This window comes from Delphinapterus leucas, chromosome 15 (genome assembly GCF_059928025.1).
Source record: "Delphinapterus leucas isolate spDelLeu-1000000601 "Yukka" chromosome 15, BTC_Dleu_Yukka2, whole genome shotgun sequence".
Taxonomy (NCBI): domain Eukaryota; kingdom Metazoa; phylum Chordata; class Mammalia; order Artiodactyla; family Monodontidae; genus Delphinapterus; species Delphinapterus leucas.
In genome coordinates this window covers 26,190,606-26,212,365 of record NC_143143.1, presented here as the reverse complement: position 1 = coordinate 26,212,365, position 21,760 = coordinate 26,190,606, and the positions used below count along the sequence as shown (strand labels likewise).

Here is a 21,760-nt window from a genome sequence, read left to right as displayed (position 1 = left end):
AACTCAATGGCTTTGAGTATATTCACAGAGTTGTGCGGCCATCATCACAGTCAATTTTAAAACAGTTCTATCCGCTCAGAAAGAAACCCCCATACCCTTTAACAGTCACCCCCCACCCCAATCTTCCAGTCCCTCCCCCAGCCCCCACCCCTAAACAATCACTAATCTACTTTCTGTCTCTGTAGATTTGCCTGTTCTGCATATTTCCTACCAATGGAATCATACAGTATGTGATCCTTTGTTACTGGCTTCTTTCACTCAGCATTTGTGTCCTCAAGCTTCATCCATGCTGGGCTTCCCTAGTGGCACAGTGGTTAAGAATCTGCCTGACAATGTAGGGGACATGGGTTTGAGCCCTGGTCCGGGAAGATCCCACGTGCCGTGGAGCAACTAAGCCTGTCACCACAGCTACTGAGCTTGCGCTGTAGAGCCAGCGAGCCACAACTACTGAGCCCGCGTGTCACAACTACTGAAGCTCACGCGCCTAGAGCCTGTGCTCCGCAACAAGAAAAGCCACCGCAAGGAAGAGTAGCCCCCGCTCGCCACAACTAGAGAAAGCCCGCACTCAGCAACAAAGACCCAATGCAGCCAAAAATAAATAAATTTTTTAAAAAATTTTTAAAAAGGTTCATCCATGCTGTAGCCCATATCAGAACTTCATTCCTTTTTATGACAGATAACATCCATATTTTATTTATCCAGTTGTCAGTTGATAGACATTTGGCAGTTATGCATAATTCAGCTCTGAATATTCATGTGTTTTTGTGTGGACGTATGTTTTCATTTCTTTGGAGTAATATATCTAGAGTAGAATTGCTGGGTCATATGGCAACTCCATTTTAACATTTTGAGGACCTGCCGGAGGCACATCATATAGTGCCTTTTTCAACTTTGTATTATGGAAGTTTCCTACCATACTGAAAATGAGAAAGCACCCTGTACCCATCATCCAGGTTCAACAACGATCAACCTTTTGCCAGTCTTGTTTCACCTGCCTTCCCTCCGCCATTGTTCCCCACTGAGTAGTTTGAAGCCAGTCCATACACTGCACTTTATGCCGTTAACTTGGCTGAGAGGTCAACATTTCCTTTCATCCCAAACCTTCAGGCCAAGTCTCCTATACCCATATCCTTGTGTGGATGGAATTTGGGGACAGTGGAGGAATTGGGGCATAGTCTAGAGTGAGTCAGTGTGGGGTGGGAAAGGAATGCTCCTGAGTGAAGCAAGTCTAGCTACAGGATTTGCAAAATGAAAATGTGGAGCCCTTTGTTCAGAAATTACTAAGAAGGTCAAGATAACAACAGTAGAACATCAAACTTAACGTAGACCGTGTACAACAGCACAAGTCATGCGCCCATGAGGCCAGCAAAAGGGCGCCCGAGCAGAACTGAGAACTGATTGATTGGCTGCAGGAATTTTGAGCTTTGGGTGCCTAGGAGAGACACAAGCATCCCTCACCCCCAATCTCTGGAAAGGAGAGTTGGGTCTCTCATGGCATGTGGGACAGCGTTTAAGTCCGTTCCATTGGAATCTCCAAAAATAAGATGACCCCAGCTGACATGTGGGTTATAAGTACTTTTTTAAAATAGCCATTTGTCTTAAGCCTTCTTCCCTAAGAACCTGCGGTTGTTTTATTTGGCCACACCAGTTTGTCCTGGACTCTGAGTGTACCGTGATATCACGGCAAATGACAGGGCTGCAGGACAGAGGCCTGCTGGTGAGCAAGCAATCCAGAGCAGTAGCAGGACCAGGGATACCCATTAGAGGCAGGTGGCCATGGCAGACACTGGCAACCATCATGGCACCCAATCCCTCCCAGCTCAGACAGAGCTCCATTATCCTTCTCAAAGGACAGCCTCCACCAAGCAAATGAACCTTATTTCTCGTGCTTATCTAGACTCTCAACCCAAGAATTCACCTAGAGATTCAGAGCCTGCAGTTTGTGTTGGGATGACACTGCAAGGATGCACTTAGACTAACGAAACCTTGTCATGAAGGGGAACGCAACATGACTGAGAAGGAGGGAGAGAGTGGAAGAGAGGGACTCACTGAAGAGAGCAGATAAGGACCTTGCAGCGCCTCCTGTTCTCTGTGGCATGTTCAATGAATGAGTGAACATTCATTCATTCGTTCAATTATTTGAGGACTTATACATAAGAGACTGAGTACACAGGCATGAGTAATATAGTAGTCAACACGACAGACACAGTTCCTACCCGTAGGGGCAGGAGAGGCAATCATAAACCAAAGAGGAAGAGAACATTTTACATTTGATTGAAATAATATAACAACGGCAAAAAAACCCAACAACAGGTCTGAGTAAATTCGGCTGGCAGCTTTGGGGTTTATAGACAGTGGATCTTAAAGCAAAGCCCAACACAGGATTTTGGCAATTCTCAGCAGAGTGAATGTGGAAGCAGCACAACCAGGAGAAGGCTCTGGAGGAGGTACATGGCTCAGGGTTTTATTTTTGTTTCTTCACCTGCCAGCACTTTCTCCCCCCAACTTCCGTTAACGGACACGATGCCCAGTGGGAAGATGGCCGCTTACAGCACCCAAGCCTCAGCTATAGTAATTGGTCCAGGCATAGACACGTGACTCAAATACAACCAATCACAGCAGCCCACTTCTGAGCTGAGCTGCAGTGATTGGTCCAGGTGTGGTCATGTGACCCAAGCAGGGCCAATCCAGGATTACCCTAACTACAGCTGGTGAGAAAGCTGCTTTTCCCACCCCCTCTCCAGCATCCAGAGCTATCTGTGACCACAGAGACTGAGGCCAGTATGGAGGAAGGGAGAAATGAGGATTGGGATGGCGGTATGGGGTGGAGAGAGAGACTGGCGCTGCGTTCTGTCCCTGGATCCAAGAGCAACTCAGCCTCTTTTGTTCTTCATCATAGCTACCTGAGATCAGCTCTGGTTTCCGTATGGTCCAAAGCATCCCAATTCAGGACTTGGGAACTGTTTTTCCCTCTTCACGGATTGTGTGAATCTAAAAGGGGTAGGCTATCCTCAGAGCTCATTCTCCCCTAGGTTTGCCTGCTGTACTTGGGAATGAGAGATTCCCCAGACACATCTCCATGCTCCCCCGCTCCAATTAATCTACCACTGAATCAGAGCTAAACACTTATTCTTGGACTTCAAGTCCTGCCTTCTTCCTGCTTGCTTGCTTCTCTCCGACCTCATTCCCAACATACACCCACCTCCCCTTCCCACCCTGCTCTCCACCAAGGATGGAGCCTGCAGCTTGCTGTGGCCTCTGCTCCAATGCCCACCACATTATATTTGCAATGATTTACTTATGACTGTTACCCCCCATGACCTTGAGCCTGGGGACCTGCGTCTCACTCATCTTTGCACCCCCAGCAGCTGGCACACAGCAGGTGGGAAGCAAATGCGGGAGGGAGGGAGGGAAAGGAGGAGGAGGGGAGAAAGGGTCACTCCCTCCTACTGAGTCTGGCCAACAGATGGATCACTCAGAGGGTCAAGTTCTATACTTGTTTCCTTCGCCAGATACTCTTCCCTCAGGTGGACACACAGCTCGTGCTCCCAACCCCTTCAGGCCTCTATTTCAGTGTCACCTGGGAACTGCATTCTCCCAGTCCCCTTCTTGACCCCTGCCCCTCTTCCATGCTTTCTTGTTCTCTTTCTTGTTCCCTTCCACCACCATCAGTCTTTCTCCATGTTCTATTTATTTTATCTCCTCTCTCTCTCCCCCTCTCTCTCCCTCTCTCTCTCACTGAAATGTCAACTCCAGGTGGGCAGCCATCTTTGATTTGTTCCCTGATGTCTCCTCAGCACCTAGTAGATGCTCAATAAATATCTGTGGAATGAATGAATTCACCAAAAACCACAGTCTTGCCAAATTTGTTTCTCCTTATGCACTTCATGTGTTTTACAGGTGTCAGGTGATGTATTAGTTTCCTAGGGCAGCCATAACAAATTACTACAAACCGAGTGGCTTAAAACTATAGAAATCTATTATTTCAAAGTTCTGGAGGCTAGAAGTCCAAACTCTGGCAGGGCTATACTCCTCCCAGGTGCTCCAGAGGAAAATCCATGCCTTGCCTCTTCCAGCTTCTGGTGGCTCCAGTGTTCCTTGACATGTGGCTGCATCACTCCAATCTCTACTTCCATCTTCCTACGTTCTTCTGTCTGTCTGTCTCTGCTTCTCTCATACAAGGATGCATGTAACTGCCTTTAGTGCCCATCCGAATAATCCAGGGTAAACTCCACCTCTCAAGACCCTTAACTTAATCACATCTTTTTCCATATAAGGAAACCTGTGAAGGTTCTGGGAGAGAAGTGGACATAGCTTTTCTCTCTCTGGGGATCGCCATTCAGTCCACTGTATGATTGGCATAAAGACCAGAAAAGCAAAGATTCCCACCACCACTCCATTGGCCTGACAGATACGTAATGAAAAAGAGTATTATTGTTGTATTACATTGCCTTGGTCAAAGGAAATAGGGGAAATAAAGGAGCCCCTTTGCATTTTTTCTCTAACTCCAGTTTCACTTTTTAAATGTAACCACCGTATGCAGTCCGCATAATCTTCATAGATTTTCTAACCATAGTCGAGAGCATATACTTTTTTGGCTCCTAACATTAAGAAAATTGGAGGGGCTGGGCGTTATAATATATCCTGAAGACATGACAGCCCTCTGACCCACCACAATCTTTCTAATGACTTCTAGCAATGCACCATACTTAACCTGTCCCCCACTGGCCAGCATTTCAGTTAACTCCAGGATTTTGCAGTTGTAACATACATACTCTCTGGCATGTGTCCCAGTATCCCCATCAGATACATTCCTAGAAGTGGAATTTCTAGGTCAGAGGATATGTGCATTTTTAACTTTCTACAGCTATTGCCCAGTGCCCTTCACCAAGGTGGCATCATTCACAGGCCCATCAACAATGCACAAGTGAGGGTGTCTGTTTCCAACACCCTCGCCCCCCTTGGCAAGGATGCAGCATGTCAGGAGGAAGCAAATCTCAAACTCAGGTAAGTGGACTTTCCATGTGGACCTGGGTGAGGGTGGACACGGCCTCCAAAGTTGTCCCTGTGGCTTTCTGAGGTGCTAAGTCATTCACAGTTCTCGTTTGGCTTTTATAAACAAAGGCAGAGTTTGGGGAGTTGGGCCAGAACTGTGCAGCGGATGCATTGTGCAACTCAGTATTTATTTCTTTAGTGCGGTCAGAACTTAAATATGGTCAAAACATATTCTTCTTTTAATTTACACAAACAAATATGTTCCCGGGCTGACACCTCCAGTGCCAAGTTTCTAGGGGAAATGAAATTCTACTGTGAGAGGATAAACCACTAGAGAGAAGATGAGGGTGGAAAAGTCGCCACCGTTTGCTTTGCACATCCGAACTGGGCTGCTGAGAGGTGTTTCAGAACTGGGCTCTTGCCTTTTGGTCTCTTTCTGTCTTTGCCGCAGATAAACTTGCCAGTAATTTCAGTGCATGAAACATGGAACGTGTCGAGGCCAGAGGATGGAAAACACTCCGGTTTTGATAAAAGGAGGTCTGCTCGCCTTGGAATCCTCCACCCTGCTAGTCAGCAGACGCAAAGATTTATCCAGAGAGGGGCTGATGAATTGAGAAAACAGAACTGAGGCCAATGTGAGTTGCCTTTCAAGAGCTGTGCTAATATAAAACCAAGCAACTTGAATTTGTTCCAAGAGGGGATTAAAGCAACATGTTATTTTGAGTGATTGCTTAATTTATTGAGCTGTGGCTAGATCTGTAATGAAATACAGCCCTTGCAACTGATAACCTCCTGCTGTAATTGAACTTCTACAATTAAGGAATATTTTCTGAGAGTTTCTCTGGAACAGCTCAGAATTTTTAGTCTGTGTGGTGGGGTGCTTTTGAGCACTCATTTTCCAGGCAAGCTTTTTTTTTTTTTTCTTTAAGGAGAAAACAGGCTGATGTTAATAAGGAAAATAAGCAGCATTTTATTGAATGTCTTATGTGCACCAGGCACTTAATATACATTATCTCTAATCCTGACAACAGCCCAAGGAAGTCCCTCTTATTTGTCCTTATTTTACAGAGATGAGCCTCCTAGATGTTAAGTAATTTTGCAGAGTGGCACTGTCCAAGATGGTAGCTACTAGCCACTTGTGGCTATTTCTGTGTAAGTTATTTAAAATTTTTTAAATCCCAAAATTCACTTCCTAGGTTGCAGTAATAACCCTATGGGGCTAGTGGCTACCACACTGGACGGTGCAGATATAGATTTTAATTACTGCAGAAGGTTCTACTGCTCTGTGCCATTCCAGGTATTTCACAGGTAGAAACTGGCAGTGCTAGGTTTCAATCCCAAGCTAATGGGCTTTGAAGGCAGCATCTGCCATACCCCTCATTTCCTTCTCTTCCTTTGGCTGAGAAGCAAGGACTAGAGTAGTGATTCTAAACCCTGGCTGCACGTTAAAATTACCTGGACCGCTTTAAAAAACAGTAGTGATGTCAGGCTCCCAGGCCCAGAGATTCTGACTTAATTGTGATTGAGAGGGGTTTTTATAATTCCCCATGTGACTCAAGTGTGCAGCCAGGATTAAGAGCAGTTAGATGAGAGGATCCACACACAGGATGGTGGGAGGAGCTGGTTCGTCTGCCATGAGAATGTGGTCCCTTGTGGGTCCTGACATGGGCTTCTCTCAGAGCCACTTCTAGGCCTCCAAATCAGAGGCCTCGGGCTCATTTCTGAGGGAAAGGCTTAAGTGCTTTCTCATATGCTTCCTGCTTGGCGGGAGACACAAAGCGGAGCTCTGCTTTTAGAAACAGGCTTTGTCACACTGTCATGGAAGAAAGGAGATGCGGATGTAAGATCACAGAGATGAAGTGAAGAACCTGGAGTCCCCAGTTTGAATGGGAAGCATCAGTATTTTGCCTTACAAAATAAAGCACGTGTTTCCTACCCCTGTCCACTGAAAAGGTTAGAAATAATGGGCAATTCACTAACAGTGAGCACTCCCAGTACCCACGTTGTGGTCTCTAAACACCACTTCCAACTAGAAGTGCTCTCTGCAGGTTCTGTGGAGATAGGGCTGATTCAAGGTCTGAGGCGGGAAATATGCAAGATGAGCCTGGAACACCTTATCATCCCAGTAGCTCAGAAGCTGTTATGGGGACATATCAAAAGGAGGCAGGAAGACAACGTGAAGAGGCTCCCACTGGCCAAAGATGGGACATTCTGAGCATCAATAGGAATAATAACTGCAACAGATGGAAATGTGTTATGTATGTCCAAATCTGTAAGTTCACAATGATACTTAGAAAAACAGAAAAGCATAAACTCATTTGTCATCTTTGGAGGATGTTGGGACCAACTTTTTTTTTTTTTCTTTCCTTTTGGCCACACTGCATGGCTTGCAGGATCTCAGTTCCCAGACCAGGGATTGAACCCGGGCCATGGCAGTGAAAACCCGGAATCCTAACCACTAGGCCACAGGGAACTCCCTGGGATGAACTTCTTATTTTGAACACTGTCAAATACAGGCGAAAGAGTCAAGCATTTATCCTTTCTGGTATGAACCATACTTTACAGTAACCAAATGGCTGATCAGGGGAAGTTTCTTTATAGACATATTCCAGCTAACAAACAAAGACAGAAGGATAGAATTAGTAAGCCACCCTTTTCAACCTCTAATGGATCTAGACAGTGATCATCAATGGCTACTAACATCATGAAGAGGGACAACCACACATTATGTGCCTTCAAATAGAAATACAAAACAGCCACTAGGAAGTAGTCATACAAACACAAAAAACAAACATGAATCTAAGTGAACCTCTAGATCTAACTACTGATTTACAAGCAACAGAGTGGGCAGAGGAACACGTATAACACCAGCACGGGGATGCAATAAGCAAAATCCAGACCGGAACACTCTACAGAGCAACCAACCCAGTTTCCTCAACAAATAAATTGCAAGAGAAGAAAGAGGAAGGGAGGGAGAACCCGCAGATTAAGAAAGGCGTAAGAGGCGTATCAACCAGGCACAATGTATGAACCTTATACGAATCCTGATTTTAACTGTAAAGAAAACAGTTATGAGACAACCAGAAAATTCTGAACACTGGATATTTGCTGATATTAAAGCATTACTGTTAGTAGGTGTGATGGTGGTAAAAAAAAAATCCTTTTTCTTTTGGAGTCATAAACGAAAATATTTGCAGAAGAAATGTTTGATGTCTGGAATTTGCTTAGTATCTGAGTATCTGGGATGAGGGAGGAGGGGAAGGGGGTATAGATGGAACAAGGTTGGCTGAGAGTTGGTGATTATTGAAGCTGGGTGACGGATAGCTGGGGTTTATGGTACCATGTACTCTACTCTTGTGTGCACTTGTGTATTGGTTTGACTTGCCCACCACTGCTGGCATCTCTGGGCAAGCCTGGGTAGCAGGTTTGAGATACATCTCAGTGCGTGCATGTGTGCACACCCTCTCCTGTCTCCATGGCAACCACTGAGGTGAGAAAGCAGCATCCAAAAGGTTCCTGTCCACATGAGGATCCGGCCAGGCTGCTGGTGTTGTGCTCGGCCCACCGTGGCTGCTCCCTTTGGAGAATTCCTAGTCAGATCTTCACAGTCCCACCCCCACACACCAGATCTGCCTCCTTGCACCCCTTTGCTGTCACTCGTGCTCTCCCTGTGCACCCCCTGAGGAAGTAGAGACCAATTAGTGGAGAGACAGGACCCTGAATCAGATCCAAGTTCAATTTTTGATGTCTCCACTTAATGGCAGGACCTTTAACCTCCCTGAGTCTCAATTTTCTCACCTGTAAAATGGGTATGATGTGACCTCAACGAACTCAACAAATCTTTATTATGGGGGGGGACAGTGGCAAAAAGGACCTAGTCTCCACCTTATGGAACTAGACACCCGGAGGTAAAAGGCAATCTTAAGAGTATGTACTGTGATAAAGTACATGTTTAAAAAAATTTTTTTTGAAAACTGGCAGTCACTACTTATGAAAGCTCATAACTCTAAATCATACTTTTCATTAACCAGGATATCCACACTTTCCAGCTACTGACTATCCTCTATGCCAGACCTATAGAATATTTTCACTTAACTGAGTGCTCATATTTCCATGAAGTAAGTACTATTATCACTACGATTTTATGGAGGAGGAAACTAGGCATTAGAGGTGAGATAACTTGCCCACGGCTGCACCGTGGGTGCATGGCCCTGTCTTCTTTGCTCGGCCCTCTGCATTGATTAAGCTCTGAAATGCAGCAGCAGGGCTGGGAAATCAGAACTACCAGGAGGCCAAAAGCCCTCCAGGTCAAACCCCATTTTGCAAATGAGGAAGCAGTGGCCCCGAGAGGCCAAGTAACTTGTTCCAAGCCGCAAGCTGAATTGGCTGCTTAACCTGTGTCCAGGCTGCTTGGGGAGAAGGTACAGGGAAGCCCCACGTGGTAAGGGAGGCTTATTTCCCCAGTTCATCCTGTCCCAGGGTAGGGTGACCAGTCATCCTGGGGTTTCCCAGGACTGGGAACTTTAGGTGCTTAAATCAGGGAAGTCCTGGGCCCACTGGGATGAGTTGATCACGCTGTCTCACAGCGAGGCATCTAAATGGATGTTTTCTAGGACATGAGAACCAGAACCAAGTCCCCACAGAAGTACTGGGGCTTCATGCCTTATATAATTAACTGATTATTAATATCTAGGCCCCCCCTGCCCCAGCCAGACTCTCCACCCACAGGGGTAGGGACCAGTAATGTGATATCCACTTCTGTTCTACAGCCCCTGACTCAACGGTGACCCATGAATGACACTCAATAAACAGTGATCGAATGGACCAACCAACACTATCATCACCTCTGACTAGGCCTCCATCTGAAATTGCAGAAACCCTCTATAGCTGCCGTGACCTCCAGTTCCCATTTCAGACAGGCTGGTATCCATGATATCACATGATAGAAGATGATTCCAGAAAAAGACTGGCCAAGAGGCTCCTGGACGGAGCTATGGCAGACAAGACTGGGTGTGGTTTTTCTTTAATTATTGTACCTGTTTTGTCTGTTCTTTCTTGGCTCTGTTCACATCCCCATCCCAGCACCAGTGCAGGAAAACAAAACAAAAACAAAACATTATCGCAGAGTTTGAGACAAGATGGCTGGCTGGTTCCCACTCTGCTTGTACTTAATGCCAAAAATGTTCAAGACTTGTCTTGGCCACAAAGGTAATAATAAAATCAGGCAGTCTGGTTATTTGGCTACTAATTTCCTTCTTCGTTTTTTTTCCTCCCCGTTTCCTTAAATTAATTCCAGAGTTCCTCCAGATTTCTCGTTGCTAAGCTATAAAATTCCAATTTCTCAGCACCCATGCTGATTGGCAGGGAGGCTCCGGGCAGTTCCAATCAGAAGCAGGTTGCTGAAAGGAACATCCACATCGTAGCTTGCCCCGGGGTATTGGAATTTTCTCCCTGATGTTACACGAACCATCAAAGTCTTTGTCTAACTGTGCAAAACCCATTCTCTTGATCTTGTCTGCCTCTCTCTGGAGTGCAGGCTGTTGGGGGGATGCCAGAGGTCCTGGAATTTCCCACTGGTCCTGGAGGAATAGGGAGTCCCTGGGTCTCCAGGTTGGGGTCAGCCCACAGCCTGTCCATGGTTGACCAAAGATGACAGCATGGTGCCCTGCCATGGGCTGGGACATGCCTCAATCCTCCCCTGACCTCTCCCGTGCCATCTCTTAAGCTTGGTGAAAGGCTGAAGGGGGTTGAGGAAAAGTAGGTGCCATTGGATGGGGGGTTGTTGCGGAGAGGCTGCATTTGTAAAGGACTTTAAAACATGTAGACGGTAAGGGCACCGTGGAGGGCCGTTCTGGTGTTTCACCTCCAGAATCCTGACGCAAACAGCCACCGTGAACTGAGCTCCTACTTTGCGCCAGAAACTTTATTTTTATTTTTTAAACCTCTTTATTGAGGTATGATTGACATACAAAAAGCTATCTGTATTTAATGTATACAACTTGTTGAGTTTGGAGATAAGTATACACCCGTGAGACACAGAGAACAGACTGGTGGTTGCTAAGGGAGAGGGGGTTGGGGGAGGGATGGAGTAGAAGTTTGGGTCAGCAGATGTGAGCTTTTATATATAGAATGGACAGACAACAAGGTCCTGCTGTATAGCACAGGGAACTATATTCAATATCCTGTGATAAACCATAATGGAAAAGAATATTTAAAAAAGAATGTATACATGTGTATAACTGAATCACTTTGCTGTACAGCAGTAATGAACACATTGTCAATCAACTATAGTTCAATTAAAAATAAAAAATAAGTATACACGGGTGAAACTACCATCACAATCTATGCCATAGATATATCCATCACTTATAAAAATTTCCTCCCACCTTCTTTACTATTCTTTTTTCTTGTGATAGGAACATTTAACATAAGATCTACCCTCTTGGTAAAATTTTAAGTGTACAATACAGTGTTGTTAACTATCATTATCGTGCTGTACATTAGATCTCCAGAACTTAGTCATCTTGCAGACCTGAAGCTTTGTACCCCTTGGCCAATATCTTCCCATTTCCCCCTCCTCCCACCCCCTGGAAATCCCCATTCTATTCTCTGGTTCTCTGAGTTTGACTATTTTAGATTTCTTATATAAGTGGTACCATGGAGTGGTGTCTGGCTTATTTCACTTAACCTATGTCTGGCTTATTTCACTTAAGCTAATGTCCTCAAGGTCCATCCAAGTGTTCACATTGTTCAGAATTTCCTTCTTTTTAAGGCCATTGCATGTACCACGTTTTCTTTCTCCATTCATCTGTCAATGGACATTTAAGTTGACTCCACGTCTTGGCTATTGTGCTGGAAACTTTACACACACATCTCCTCCCATCCTGAAACTCCCACCGGACAGACAGAGAACATGATGGACGTCTGCTGGTTTTCCTTGCACAGCTTTATCTTTCACCGACAGGGGAGCCATGCCACAGGGGAAATCATGTGACCCAAGCCTGGCCACAGTGATTGGCTCTGGGATGGGCACATAACCAAGTTGGGCCAATCAGAATCGTTCTTGTGCCTTTTTTTTTTTTTGCCAGAATTATAGGAAAAGAGCCCCCGCTCTTGCCACTGGATTTGCTGAGCTAGTGACCACTGTGAACACACGTGGAAGGTGCCTGAGGGAGATAAGGAGCCCCTGTGATGATGCTTGAGTTCTGCATGCAGCTCTGGGGATCTCAGATCTATTTCTTGGATTTTAGTTAAAGGAACAGTAAATTATTTGTCTGTTTAAGCCAATTTGCCTTGTGTGTCTGTTGCTTCTCACTGACAGAGTGAATAATACTGACACATAGTTTTCTCTTCATGGTGCCTGGCTCTGGGTTGGGCGATTTGCACATAGGGTCCTTATAATCACCTGGTGAGGTATTCTGTTTTGCAGACAGGAAAACCAAGGCTCAGAGGAGTGAGGGAGCCTGGTGCAGACAATACTGCCAGTATGTGCTCAGGGATTCAAACTTGGTCTAACGGATGTCTTGGTGGCTTATCAAATTCAACTGGTCCAAAGCTGAATTTGAGAGCCTCCCCTCAAGTCTGATTTCCCCCAGGGCCCCCCACCTCAGGGATAGCACCTCCTTCAGTCTGGTGAGGCTAACCGGAAACCAGGTGTCATCCCTGACCCCTCCCAGCCTCACCCAAGCCTCACTAAGTCCTGTCCATCGACCTGCTCGGCAGCCCTGGAAGCAAGCAGTTTACTCCTTTCCCCGTTCACCTCTCCACCCCTACCCAAGCTGTCCTCATTTCTCAAAACCTCGGCTTTGTAGAGCCGCCTCCCACATGGTTCACCTATATACACTCCTACATACACTCCTGCCCCCTCCTCCAATATGGCTCCCCTTGGCATCCAGAGGAATTGGCTCAAAATGCCAATCTGGTAATAAAACATTGCCAGGAGAGCCTGCGTTTATTGATCTGATGGCACACATTTGCCTCTGGGGACGTTCTGAGAATCACGCAACCCCTTGGTCCAACCTGGCCTTCAGGAACAAAGTCCGCAAGGCCGAGAGCTGGGGAGGACACAGTCCCCTGCATCCTCAGCCACTCCGTCATTTATTCCACAAAGCATTTGCAAAGCACCTCCCGGGCACCCTCCCCTGTGCTGGGGCTCCAGAGACAACCAACAGCAGCCTGAGCAGAGCTCACAGGGCGCTCACTGAGGGCCGGGCCCTGCACTCCCAGCTTCGCATCCACACGCTCTCTTGCTCCTCTGGAAACTCTATGAAGCAGTGACTATTACTATTATTATTATTATTTTTGGCCGCATTGGGTCTTTGTTGCTGCACGTGGGCTTTCTCTAGTTGCGGCGAGCGGGGGCTACTCTTCGTTGTGGTATGCCGGCTTCTCACTGTGGTGCCTTCTCTCTTGGTGGAGCACGGGCTCTAGGCGCGCAGGCTTAAGTAGTTGTGGCACGTGGGCTCAGTAGTTGTGGCTCGCGGGCTCTAGAGCGCAGGCTCAGTAGTTGTGGCACACGGGCTTAGTTGCTCCGTGGCATGTGGGATCTTCCCGGACCAGGGATCGAACCCGTGTCCCCTGCATTGGCAGGCGGATTCTTAACTAGTGGGCCGCCACGGAAGTCCCACAGTGACTATTGTTAATCCCACTTTACAAATGAGAAGAAAAAGGTCCCTGTTTTCATGAAGCTTATATGCTGGTAAGGGAGACCAACGAACTGTTAAACACACACACACACACACACACACACACACACACATACACACACACACACACAACGTAACTCAGGGAGTGATGAACCAAGGGTAATTCTTAGAGCCTGAGTCCAGAGGCTCCCAGGCGCCTCCATCTCAACTCACAGTCTGTAATGTGTTTAGGGCCCAGAGCAAGAGCCCATGTACACTATATGTCTACAGATTTAAAGTCAGATATCAAGCTAAGAAACCGTGTAAATAAAATACGTCCTAGCCTCCCTCTTTAAGGAACACACCTTCACCACAACCCGGAAAGCCAGATCCGAACTCAGAACTCTCCCAGACTCCTTGGAGTTCCACAGACCACCTGCTTCTCTCCCCACACTCTCCACTCTGCCTCGAGGGGCCTGTGAACATACCCCAGGCTAAAAGTCCAAGCTCTGACCTAAGCCCCACAAATGCCTGCCCCTGAGCCTCCCTTAGGTTTAGGGGTGCACACACTGGAAGCCAGCCTGCCCTCAGCAGGGCAGAGCTAGGGGAGACACCTGAGCAGCCTTTGGAAGTGGCTCAGTGCTGCTGAGGAAGGGGGTTCCAGAGTTCTGGACACCTAGGACTTGGCCCAGAAGTGGGGAGTCGTGGGGACCATGTGGGCGCATCTCCCTGGTTCCATGGCTCCTTGCCTTGTGGGAAGGGGCCCGGCTGGAGAAGGACCAGTGTGGGCCCCTCCAAGTCATAGGGCCAGACTTGGCCAAGTGTAAAGGCAGTGTTGCTCTGCTCACAGCCTTCCGGTTTCTACTGTGGAACCCTTGCTATCAGCATCCTGACCCTTCCCGATCCCTACCTGTCTGCCTCTGCCTTACCTCCTGTACTGGGTTGCATGGTGCTGCCCCCAGTTCATGTCCACCCAGAGCCTCAGAATGTGACCTTGTTTGGAAATAGGGTCTTGGCAGATGTCGTCAAAATGAGGTCATACTAGATTAGAGTGGGCCCTAAACTCAATGACTGACATCCTTAGAAGAGGAGAGGACACACAGGGAGAAGGCCATGTGAAGATGGAGGCAGAGACTGGAGGGATGCTGCCACAAGCCAGGGACACCAAGGGCTATGGGAAGCCACCAGAAGCTGGAAGAGGCAAGGGAGGATTCTTCCCTAAAGCCCTTGGAGGGGGCACAGCCCTCCTGACACCCTGATTTCAGACTTCTCGCCTCTGTGAGGGGGTAAATTTCTGTTGTCTTATACCACCAGGTTTGTGGTGATCCATTATGGCAGCCCGAGGAAGTTCACGCACCTCCCTGCCCATCCACCCCCCACCTCTCCCACACCCGGTGTCAGGCTGGTGTAGGAAAAAATGTCACTAGCAGGTCCCTCTCACAATTCACCTGGCCAATCCCAGAGGCAAAATGTTCTTAAAGACCATCTTTTCCAGAAAGATTTTCTGCACCCTTGCCCATGGCAGCACTGGGGACAGGCTCTGGCTCCAGGGGGATGTGCCAGGTCCCTGAAGCAGGACCTAGAAGGAGGTGGGCTCTGCTCTGGAACAGCCAGCTGGGGAGTCCCTCACCGATGCCCGTCCCAGCCTCACCCACACCGGCCAGCGCCTGGGGGAATGTATGTCAACAAACCCCCCTGGGCTGCAACTACACGTGGTTTGTTGCTCAGCGTTCCAGTGGGAAGCTTGGCTGTGTTTGTCACAAGTGTTAGTGTTTGGTTACATTTAACCAAGGCCGAGGAGGTGGGGGTGTGTGTGTGTGAGAGACAGAAAGAGGGAGTGTGCACGAAGCCTGCTGTAGGACTGCCTGACCTTCCCCACTTCCCACATACAGATGACAAACGTAAACTGAGCAAGAGGGCAGGTCTCTCTAGAAGTCAGTGTTTGAACTCAACAGCAAAGAGCTGCTGTTTACTCTGAACTTCATGAAATGAGATGACTTCTCACTCCAGATAAGTCATCAGGGCTACGTACTGTTTGAATACCAAAAGCCATTTGTCTGTTCATCCACCTATCCATCCACCCGCCCCCATATCCATCCATCCTTCCATCCATCCACCTGTCCATCCATCTATCCACCCATCCATCCATCTATCCACCCACCCATCCATCCATCCATCATTTGCTAAGTCCCCACTATAAACAATGCAATAACATTAACAGCAATAATAACAGTTTCTATTCAATGGGCACTTTCAATGAGAGAGGTTATGTGCTAAGCACTTTGTGTGCATCATGTTTCATTCTCACAAATAATTCTGTAAGATAGATGCCAATAGACCCAGTTCACAGAGGGGGGAAAGTAAGGCCCAGAGAGGTTAAGTCTCTTACCTAAGGCTTTACAGCCTACTATGGAAGATCAAATATGGCCAGAAATTCCCTGTTGTTCTTCCCACCAAGAGGCAGATTCTATTTCTCCACTCCCCAAAATCCAGGCTAGCCTCATGACTTTCTTTGACTAATAGAATGCACCAGAAGTAGTGTTGTTCGAGCCCCAAGCTCAGGCCTCAAGAAGCCTGGAAGCTTCTGTCTTTGCTGACCCGAAACCTCCACAAAAGGAAGCAGGTCTCACCCACTGGAAGATGAGAGGTCAACTGAGGCCACCCAGCCAACAGCCAGCACCAGCTGCCACACATGCGAGGAAGGCCACCTGGACCTTCCAGCTCGGCTGACCCTCCAGCTGAGGGAACCCAGTCAAAACCAGCAGATGAGGCACTAAGCTAATCACAGAATCATGAAAAGTAATAAACTGTTGTTTTTAAGCCATTATGTTTTGGGGGGTGTTTGTCACGTAGCCAAGGCTATCTAAGACATGTTGTAAGAGGCGAAGCCAAGGTTCTAACCCGATCTCCCATTTCTAGAATCTGGGCCTCTCAGAGACAGAGACTGTGACCACAGAGCTGAAGAGGATGTAGCCCTTGATTGTGGGGACCTCGGGGAACACACACTCCAACAAAGACCCTGCTGGGTCATCCATGTGAAGGAAGGCGTAGGTTCCTGGGACACTGACTTACGTGTTCCACTTATACAGCAACCAAGTGCTGCACACCTACCACGTGACAGGCACTACACTAGGCGCTGGGTATGTGGCAGCAAGCAACAGATCTCTGATCTCAGGAAGCTCGAAATTTAGGGAAGAAGATAGACAAAAGTAAACCAGTAACCAAGCCATGACAAGTTGTGAAAAATGTTGTGAAAGAAACCAAGAGGCCTTGAGGAGAGAAAATAATGGAATGAATTAACTTTAGATCTGGTGATCAGGAAAGATTTCTCCACGAAGTTGATGTTTAAGTTGAATCCACCAGAATGGCAGAGAGACATGCAAAGAGTTACAGGAAAACTAATCCAAGTTGAAGCAACTGCATGAGCAAAGGTCCTGAGGAAGGATGGAGAACTGGAATTTCTAGTAAGGTGGGAGCAGAGTGGGTGAGGAGGAGAGTGGCTGAAGACAAAGAAGGGGACTTTGCCGATGTGAGTAAATTAGGGATCTTGAGGTGGGAGATTAGCCTGGATAATCTGGGCCCAGCCTAATCACAGGTCCTTTTCGGAGGGAGGAAAGAGGGTCAGAGTCAGAGAGAAGATGTGATGATGGAAGCAGAGGTGACAGGGAAGAGAAGATGCAGCACTGCTGGCTTTGAAGATGGAGGAAGGGGCCGTGAGCCACGGAATGCAGGCGGCCTCCAGAGGCTGGGAAAGGAGGGATGAGGATTCTCCCTGACAGCTTCCAGAAGAAACACGGCCCTGCAGCCCCATGTTAGACTTCAGACTCCAGAACTGTAAGATAATAAAAGCTGTACCGTTATAAGCCCCCAGCCTGGTGGTAAAAGTTATTAAGAATTGATGACATCAGGGCATTCAACCAAGAGTGGGGCCCTTGAGAGCAAGGGGCTGTGAACCAGTGAATACAAAGGATGCCCATCCACATGGCCGGCCCTGAATCCCACGCAGAACTCATTAATCACAATGGTGAGATGGGCCGAGAAGTCAAAGCACGGGGGCCCCTGAGGGCATGTGGCAGTGAAGGGGACCCAGGCAGGGAGTCGGGAGAGTTGTTGAGGGGCTAACACTTGCTTTGAACCAGATTAAGGGAAGGAGGTAAGAGCAGCTCCAGGTTGGGTAAAACAAATGCAAAGGCTAGGAAGCTGGGAAGGGCTCGCTTTCCTGCTTCCTCCCCCAGAGATAGCTGTTCCCTCCTCCTTTCCTCCTCTGAGACTCAGCCTTCCTGTTCTCCGGAAGTCCTTTCCCTAATTTCCTAAGCTGGACTTAGCACCTCCCTTCTCTGATTATAGCATTTGGACCCCATTCATTTGGATGTTTGTAAATAAACCTTATTTTGGAGACATTTGGGATTGACAGAAGAGTCGCAAAGATAGTACAGAGGGTCCCGCACACGCTTCACCCGGCTTCCCCTAATGCTAACATCTCCCGTGACTTAGCTTTTGTCAAAACTAAGCCCTTAATATCAGTACATTATTATCACTACATACACTCCAGACTTTATTCGGATTTCCCCCGTTTTTCCACGAATGCCCTTTTTTCTGTTCCAGGACCCAATCCAGGACACCATGTCACATTCAGCTCCCCTCCCTACCCTAAAAATTAACACCTGAGTGTCAGACGTGCCAAGCCTTTCATGTGCTTCACCTCAATGAATTCTCACCATCATCACCTCCCACATTTTGCAGATGAGCAAACTGAGGCCTGGAGATGTTGTAGAAGTCCTTGAAGTATCACCCTGTTCCCCTGCAAAATCTGGGTCCTATTTCACCATTCCCGATCCCCCCCACCATGTTTACCCAGGCCTGCTCTCTATGCTATTCCAGGCCTTCCCAAACTTGAATCACGTAAGATTTTTCCTCCGGTACTCTTTCTTTGCTTAATATTTTTCTTGAAACCAACTCATTTTTTTTAAACCAAAAAAAAAATTCTTAAAGGACTCAGAACACATCTATCACAGTGGAAAGCCTGGATTATTGGCCATAGGTAGCAGGTAGCTGTGCAAATAGAGATGATGAAGATGAAATGATTTTATAAATTCCAGCGGATGCTGGTGTCCAGGCTCTGGGCGAGTGAAGCCTCAGCACAAGACCCTCTCCCTGAGTGATCCGAGGGATGGAGCACCCTCGCTGCTCCAGCCAAGACCTGGAGCCTGTCTACAGGGGTTACTGGCTGCTAGGGAAACCCAGATGAGTCAACATAAGCACATGGCAGTGAGGAAGGGACCCAGCAGAGGTTAACACTAAACAGTTCCCAGTTATTAAGCACCGACTGCATGCCAGGCGCTGTGCACTGTTTCACTGAAGTCCTCTAAAAGTTGGTCCTCTTCATTATCCCCATTTCACAGATGCGGAAACTGAGGCTCAGGGAAGTTACATAGCGAGCCCACAGACACACAGAATGAAGCGGGACTTGAATGATTTCACTTGCCGAATCCTGCCGTTTCTACTTCTAAGCATCTCTCTTATCGGTTGCCTTAAAGTCTCTCCCCAAGATAATTAGAACGTGAGGCTGGGTTGTCAATTCCCATTCGTTAAACACCCACCTGCACGAGGCTCGGTGCCAGGCATCTGACAGATACTGTGTCATGTGAGCCTTGGGAAAACCCTGAGCAGAGGTGGTGTGGCTTTCCTCAGTTTACAGATTAGGCAACCAAGACAAAGAGAAGCAGGGTATCTTGCCTAATGTCACAAAGGCAGAAAGTGATGTGGCCAGGACTCCACCTCAGACTGGCTTTAGTTGAGAGGCCTTAGTCTCACATCTGGGAGTGCTTGGGACTTACCAGAACTGAGGACGGTCACAAAAGAGCTTTTGAGAATCTGATGACCCCAGATCAATCACAGGTAGCTTTAGGCAAATCACTGTAGGAAAATGTATCCGCCCCCACGCCCTCACCGAAAGGTAAATTAGGGAGTATTTGACTTACAAAAGTCTCAATCCTCTGGGCATTTTCTCCTTTTCCTTTTTTTCTAAGCAAAGAGCCTGCCCTTGCTCATGGCCTCCAGGAGAAGTACAACGGTGCTTCGGGAACACTTTCTGGGTTTTTACATAAAGGCTTTGGCTTGCAAAGGTCGAGGCCAGGGAGCAGCCAGCTACAGCCTGATTTGGGGTTTTTGTGTGTTTTTGTTTTTTAATGTGATAAGAACACTTAACATGAGATCTACCTCTTAACAAATGTTTAAGTGCACAATACATTCTTATTAACTACAGGCACTATGTTATATAGCAGATCTCTCCAATTTATTCATCTCGCGCGGCTGAAACTTTATACCCACTGGACAGCAACTCCCACTTGCCCTGTCACCCCAGCCCCTGGCAACAATCCCTCTGCTTCTGAGAGTTTGACTATTTTAGATTCCTCATATAAGTGGGTCATGCAGTATCTATCTCTCTGTAACTGGCTTATTTCATTCAACATGTCTTCCAGGTTCATCCACGGTGTCACAAATGGCAGGATTTCCTTCTTTTCTAAGGCTGAATAATATTCCATTGTACGTATATCCCACATTTTCTTAATCTAGCCACCTGTCAGTGAACACTTAAGTAGTTTCCATATATTGACTGTTGGGAATAATGCTGCAACAAACATGGGGCTGCAGATAGCTCTTCGAGATCCTGATTTCAGTCCCTTTGGATACATACACAGAAGTGGAATTGCTGGATCATGTGGCACTTCCAGTTTTGTTCTGTTTTTTAATTTTTATTGGAGTATAGTTGATTTACAATGTTGTGTTAGTTTCAGGTGTATAGCAAAGTGAAGCAGTTATACATATATCCACTCTTCTTTAGATTCTTTTCCCACATAGGCCATTACAGAGCATTAAGTAGAGTTCCGTGTGCTATACAGTAGGTGCGTATTAGTCATCTATGTTATATACAGTACCGTGATATGTCAATCCCAATCTCCCTGTTTTTAACTTCTTGAACTGTTTCCCAAGTTGATTGCTTCTTTTGCTACGCTATTTTTGTAAATAAAGTTTTATTGGAACATAGCCATGCCCGTTTGCTTATGTATTGTCTGGGGCTGCTCTTGACCCACAGGGGCGGAGTTGAGTTGTTGCTACAGAGATTATACTATGGCCTGTAAAGCTTGAAATATTTACTATCTGGTGCTTTACAGGAAGTTTGCCAACCCCTGTTCTAGCCCTCTGGGCCTCCAGGGAATTGAGGCCAGGCCACCATGTTTGGACCAGGAACATGTTGGAAGCAATAGGATAAAGATTATGCTGAGTAGAGGAAGAAGAAGAGAAAGGGACACCCATTCTGATTCCTGAGTGTCAGAGAGACCACAAGAGAGAAAACGGATGACCCTGACCACAAGGTCCTGTTCCAAGCAGCTCCAAACCTCCAGATCTCAAGGGGCCACTGACACGCCCCGTGCATCACAGCACGCACTCCCACAGGTGGGTTAGCCCTGACAAACCAAGGCTAAACTTTCCCACCAGCCTGGCAGGATGGAGGCACCAACAGAAATGGAACGAATTTATACAAAACTCAAATTCCAAGACACCTGAGTCTGGAGCTGTGTCTTACATGTCTACATGTAGTAGACAAGTCCACTTTACTTTAAAGAGCAGTCATGTGACAGAAGCCACATTGACTTGGACTTCAGGACTCTCTCCACTGAGTAAAGGCAGGAACCTCCCTGGTCGTCCAGTGGGTAAGACTCCACACTCCCAATGCAGGGGGCCCAGGTTTGATCCCTGGTCAGGGAACTAGATCCCGCATGCAGGCCGCAACTAAGAGTTCGCATGCCGCAACTAAGAGTCCACATGCTGCAACAAAGAAGCCTGCATGTCGCAACTATGAGCCCACATGCCGCAACTAAAGATCCCACGTGCCACAACGAAGATCCCACATGCTGCAACTAAGACCTGGCACAGCCAAAATAAATAAATAATTTTTAAAAAAAGGCAGACACACAAATGAGGGCACAGGTCCCCTTGTCCCTCCAAAGTGACAGCCAGCCTCACCTTATCCTCAAGAAGAGGAGGCAAGAGGGCAATCACCCCCTTTTCACAGGTGAACAAAGTGAGGCACAGGGGCTGCTTAGTCAATGAAACCAGCCCCCAAAGCCATGGTGGGT

General features: G+C 47.2%; 1 long non-coding RNA gene across 1 annotated transcript in view; it reads left to right on the top strand.

The window, feature by feature from the left end:
• The window catches only part of LOC149747412 (uncharacterized), a 33,112-nt gene extending 12,445 nt beyond the window's left edge, over positions 1 to 20,667 (top strand). Inside the window, exon 2 of the long non-coding RNA XR_016387811.1 lies at positions 186 to 20,667. This is a non-coding gene — a long non-coding RNA (uncharacterized LOC149747412). The remainder of the gene's footprint in view (positions 1 to 185) is intronic.
• The last annotated feature ends 1,093 nt before the right edge of the window (positions 20,668 to 21,760 follow it).